Below are 5992 nucleotides of genomic sequence, written 5' to 3'. Positions count from 1 at the left end.
AAATGGAATTTTCTGACCAGAGGCAATATTTGCTGAAGGAGTAGAGGTTTTATCATATCAGAATTCTGTTCTAGCTGCAACATAGGCTAGGGTGACTGCGAGATCTGCCCCCCACTCAGAACCACTTGTCCCATTCTCACTGAGCACGATGGCTAGCTAGAAACTCACAAGATGAGATCATGCCAGAAAGCTCCTCTTCTTCCCATTTCCAAATAAAACACTCAGCCTGAAGGCCAGGTCAAGACCCATGCAGTCCACCCAAATGGTATCAGTTCTGTATGTGCCACATCCCAGCTAGGCCCTCGGATATGCAGTCACCTCCACCAGGTGCCATCAGGCAGACACAACCTCCCCGTCAATGCAATAAATAAATAAATAAATAAAAATGGATGGAGTCCAACACATAGGGCAACGCACTTACAGATAGCCTGCCACAGTGTACACTACAGTCACTGTGGCTTAACAACTTCACATGGTTGGTTGGATATGCTGTGTCTGCAGTCTGCCAAGTGAGAAAACAAGTAGAGTCACAGCCTGTCACAAATGGGCACATAGACATATATCGTTTTCCAAACATGGACTTGCGCACATACATAAATACCAAAGAAATTGTCCCATAGACACATTCAGGCAGCTTCAGCTTGCCAAACCTAGCCACCCAGTTCTACTGTACAGCCTCAGAGACCTGCCCAAGGCAAGATATAGCACCCACTGCTCTCACCTAGAGTTCCCACAAAGAGAGGGCATGGTATTCCAGATACAGCTACACTATCTCCTGCACTTGGATACTTCTAGAAAGAGTGGGACCCATAAATAGACCCAATCCAATAGCATCATGCACACACAGACCCTCTGACTCAGACAGCCAAAGTCACTCCTAGTCATGTTCTTAGGACCATAGGACATGTTGCCTCATCCCCAACAACTCAGTGCTGGTAGCCTGTACTCATCACCAGCCAAGCTTCCGTGTGGGCCTCTTCTCCTTTAGGTGTAGTTCTTCCATCAGGTCCCAGTTTGATCCTCCTCCTCCAAAATGCAGGCAGCTGCTGCTCACCTCATTGTGGTACTGCCCCAACACAGAATTCCAGGCATTTTAATGAGACATGAAAAAAAATCTAGATGGTTAGCTGGCAACTAGTGGTTGGCTGCCCTTTTGGCCAGGATCCTGCAGCGAAGGAACACCGGCTCTGATAAAAGAGCCCTTCCCACTCACTGACTAACTTTATCCCTTTCATTTTTTTTCAGGTCTCCTTGACCTGTAGTCACTTGTGATGAAACTAGTAGCTCTGCCCTGCCTTGCAGCACACACTTATTATTGTGTGTGCTGGTGCTTTCCCTACTGAAAGATGAGTGAGGGAGTACACTGTGACTACAATAATGTACTGATGGACATGCTGTAAATGCCTGGCTAGATAGACGGGGAAATCCAGATGCCAGCTGGCAAAGGAATCCCTTCTAATCTCTTGGCAGCAACCCCCTGGGAGGTTTTGGTTTACAAGTTGGAGCCTGCTCTCTGGTTATCATTCCTCTTTGGCCTTGGGATTGGCCCTGCTGCCCATTCAACTGAAGGGCTCCTTTTCTCTAAAAAAAAAAAAAAAAGGGGGGGGGAGGAGGCTACAAGGGGATGAACTAGAGCACAATGCCTTCTAATACTTGACACAGCACTTCACAAACATTCACTAATTAATGCTGGCAAATGGAGAAACGTAAGGCTCAGAGTGGGGACATGACTTCCCAATGCTACAGAGGGTGCTAGTGGCAGAAAAAGAATTAGAATTTAGGAGTTCCTGGCTCTCAATCTGGCCCGCAGACCACTAGACCCTCACCTCTCCTCCTATCTGGGGAGCTGCTTCCTGGAATGGCAGGCTGAGTCAAGAGTGGCATGGATGACTTAGTGGTTAAATCATAGGCCTCAGAGTGTGACAAACTGGCTTGTATTCTGCCACTGCTTTGCCATGCGGTCAAAGACAAGTCATCTCCCCTCTCTGGGACTCAGCTTTCCTATATGTAAATGGGGATTGAGGAGAGGGCTGTTTGGTTACAGATCAGCTGTGAGATAACCCAGCAGCACTTGGTTAATGGCAGGTTGAATAGATTCCTGAGCCCAGTACCAAGAGCAGGTTGTTTCAGAACATTGGGGCTGGGGAAGGAGGGCAAAGGCAGAAAGCTGTTTCCCCTGTGGTCTGCTACAATGGGGAAAGCAAGTGTGGACTGTAGGAAAGCAGATAGAAGCAGTGGCTCCTCACTACCTGTACTGAATACACACCTAATAACTCCCCCACCAGAAGCAAACCTAGGTAGGCTCAACATAATCACTTATCTCAATGTAGCAGACGCTGCGCTCAGAAACATACAAGAGAGGAAGAAAGGAGTACTCTGCACTGCCATATGGGAGACCACTGGTATGATAATATGTGGCAGCCCCTTGTTTCTCATGTTTTGTATGCTCTACAGTAGCATACAAAAGACCTAGGTCTGAATCTCGGTGCCATGCAACTCTGGTTGCAATGTTCTCCACTGTTACACAGGGGAACTACCTACCTTATTGCACTAATAGAAGGCACTCAGCTACTATGGCGATGAGTATGATATATGAACCATTACAGAAAAAAATGTTGTCCTAGACCCTTGCTCTCTGTGCTGACTGTGCTCTCCATTGGCCCTAGCTATTCAACAGGCACATGGGAAACCAGTGGACCATCCCCATCCCCCGTGTGAATTGGAGTGTGCTCCTTCCCCTATTCTGGTTTCCTGCCAACAGACTTCAGTGCACAAAGGAAATGAGATTACCTAGAAGAAAAAAGGAATAAGGGGCATACACCATTCACACAAACCTTTGTTTCACTGAAAACAGTATCAGCTTTGCTCCAACTCACTAAGTTTCAGGTCTCTCTCACTTTTCTCTGTTACATTTGACGTCTTCCATTCTTCAAGTTCATAAATCCCTTTCTGTACTTTCTGACTGCCACTAAACTGTCGTGTGTGACTACCTGAGGTACTCATCCCATCAGAGGCAGAGAATAAAGGGGCCTCCAGCCATCACCTGGACTGCAGACCGAAATAGCCATGGCCTCCCAGGGGAGCTCACTGTTGTCAACGGTTTGTGATGACAGATTTTGATGGTGGAGCTGGGTTCTCAATGCAGGACAGATTCCATAGCACTTGGAGAGCTGGAGACAATTCTGGGGTCGGTTTCACTGTACAGAAAAGATTCCTCGCTTATTAAAAGGATATCTGCAACATGTAGCTCCTGGAATCTGTATTAAGGGGCTCACCTCTCTCCAACACTGCTCCACAGGTGATGTCAGGCAGAAGAATGGCTCAGAAAAATTCAAGAGGTCACTGCTGCTAGTACACAAGGAGCCCACAAGGGTGACATCCTCAATCCACACACAGTGCAGAACAACAGTAACTGAGAAGGCTGACAAGAGCTCCAGGCACCCATATTAATGATCTTTACATAGCAGCAATAATTAGACAAATTAGGGAGGGGAAAACATACTCTTTGACTCAAAAAACATGTTAGAATTTTAAATTGGAGCCCTTAAAATGGGTTACCCAAAAGGTGAATAAAATGAGTCACTAATATGCACCCTATGATGCTTAGTAAAGGAGCAGCTAGGCTTCCAGGTGGCTGCTTTGCAAATCTCTTCTATAGTATCCACTTTTTCTCCTGGAAGCAAACTGAGCCCTCGCCCAATGGATGTTTACAAAGGACCCCTTCTCAGAGTGATGCTTCAAGAACAGGGGAACAAATCCCTGGAGAAGTCAATACTTCACAAGCTGCTTTGCATTTCTGTATTGCTACAGAACCCACAGAAGGAATCAGCTAATCTGAAACAAACACTTTTGTCTTTTCTAGGTAAAATGTGAGAGCCTTCAGGTCATGCTGCATGAATGTAGGATCCTTTCTTTGTCATATCCTGAGTTGCTCTGAAGGAAAGGAGACAAGGGACACCTTTTGCTCAGTGTGAAAGCTGGGATTTGTCTTGGGAATTCAGCTGAGCACAAGAAGAAAGGCAGCAAATTAAAAATTGCATCAAATGGTTGTGATTTCTCCTAATCTTCTATCTGATGGAATTGCAATTGAAAATGCCACCTGTGTCCACAGATTTAAAAGGCGGATGGCACTGTATTCTGGACCATCTTGGGCTCCTCCAGGGAGGTGGATTGCATGGAATTTGGACTTCAGTTGCTTGGCTGCTTTTAGAACACTCCTAAGTACAGGATGTTGCACAAGGAAGGTGGCACTAGATTCGAGAGAACTAAAACACAGCAGCCAGGTCTTTTCAGGTACTAGGGCTTTTCTCTAGGCTGCACTGGAAAAAATATTTTAAAATCAGGTATTTAGCACCCAGAGAGGGAACTAACTGTATTAGAAACTCATAAGGAGAAAGCTTTTCAGACTAGGTTGTACTTGCCACTGGTTGCTTGTGTTAGAGACTTAAGAAGGACATTAATGTCTGAGTCAGGGAGAACTTGGCACTTCAGGGTCAGTCTCACAAGCTATATCCATAAGAGAAGGATGTTCTTATCATCGTGAATCAGTTCCTATTGATTATGAAATGAAGAGTCCAGGGCTTGGCTAAGGACAGTTGCACACACAGGTTGTTCCATGGTTAACCTGGAATTATGAGAATCCACTTCATCTTGTCCTTTTGTACTTTTCTCAGCACCTGGGGAAAGAGGGAGAACGGAGGGAAGGTTCACAGCAGGCTGCAATTTCAGGGAACAAAGAATGTGTCTATCCCTAGTGCAAGAGGCCCCTATATCTGCGGCAGAACTGAGGCACTTTACAGCTGTGGCTTGTGGCAAACGTGTATTATTAGAATTTCCCACATCCTGCACATCTGGTGAAATACTTGTGGATTGAAGCTCCATTCCCTGTGATGTATGCTGGAACTGCCAAGCCAAATTGCTCTGATGCTGACTTTCTCAGCTATGTGGACTGCTGTGAATGTCACAAGATTCTCTTCTGCCCATTTCAGAGTGGTAGGAGAAGAGCTACAATGTTCCCCCGCCCCCATACATGTGGTAAGAAACCACCACAGTATTGTCTAAATGGACTGATGCAAAAAGTGTAATGTAGAATGGCGTGTGATGCAGAAGTAGCAGGTGAACTGCTTTCATTTTCAGTCTGCTCCTATAAAGATGCTTCTGGTTCTTTGAGCACTTATCTGGTTCATACGAACTCTCTTGGCAAGGAAACTGGCATCTGTCATTACTATGGTCCAGGCAGGATGTGAGCATGAAAATCCCTTGAGAAAAGTAGCAGGCGTGTCTCACCAGAGCAGAGATTTCCTGACATTCTTCTGGAAGGGTTTTCTTCTGCAGAAAATGAAATTAGTCCTATTGTGAGAGCAGAAGAAAGTAATGATTTGCTGTGAGCCAAGGAGCTGCAGGACAGTATGGTACTTAGAGGATGTCTTGGTCACTAGTGAAACAATATTCTAGAGCCTTTCATGAGACAAACATTTGTGGGCTTTCTAAGGTGATGAAACAGGCTTGTAAAGGGACAAGATCCTCTGATAGTTCCAGAGTGTGCGCAATGATTTATGATAAAGCCCATGGGTGAAAGAAAATAACATTTTCTAAACCACAAGCAGAGCCTTTGGAAGAGATTGACTTACCAACTATCTAAATATGACAGAACTTGATCTCCTTACCAGTGAAGGGCACCTGCTACCATACTATATTACTACCATTTATTATTTGTATTGCAATAATACCCAAATACCTCAATTAGAATCTGGACCCCTTTGTGCTAAGTGTTGTACAAAAACATAGAAAGACACAACCCGTGTCTTGAAGAGCAGGAAATGAGTGTAACACACAATAGAAAGAAAGGGGAGGTAGGACAAAGGAAATGGTGGTAAAATCTGACTGTAGCATACCTTAGCAATAAGCACAATGTGATGACTATACATCATTTTAAAGTAATTTTTATTTTTTACTAATTCCAACTGCCTTCAACCCAGCATCATTGGTTGGC

The sequence above is a fragment of the Gopherus flavomarginatus genome, chromosome 5 (genome assembly GCF_025201925.1).
Source record: "Gopherus flavomarginatus isolate rGopFla2 chromosome 5, rGopFla2.mat.asm, whole genome shotgun sequence".
NCBI lineage: Eukaryota > Metazoa > Chordata > Testudines > Testudinidae > Gopherus > Gopherus flavomarginatus.
The sequence above is the reverse complement of the archived record's forward strand: the minus strand, read 5'-3'. Positions refer to the sequence as shown.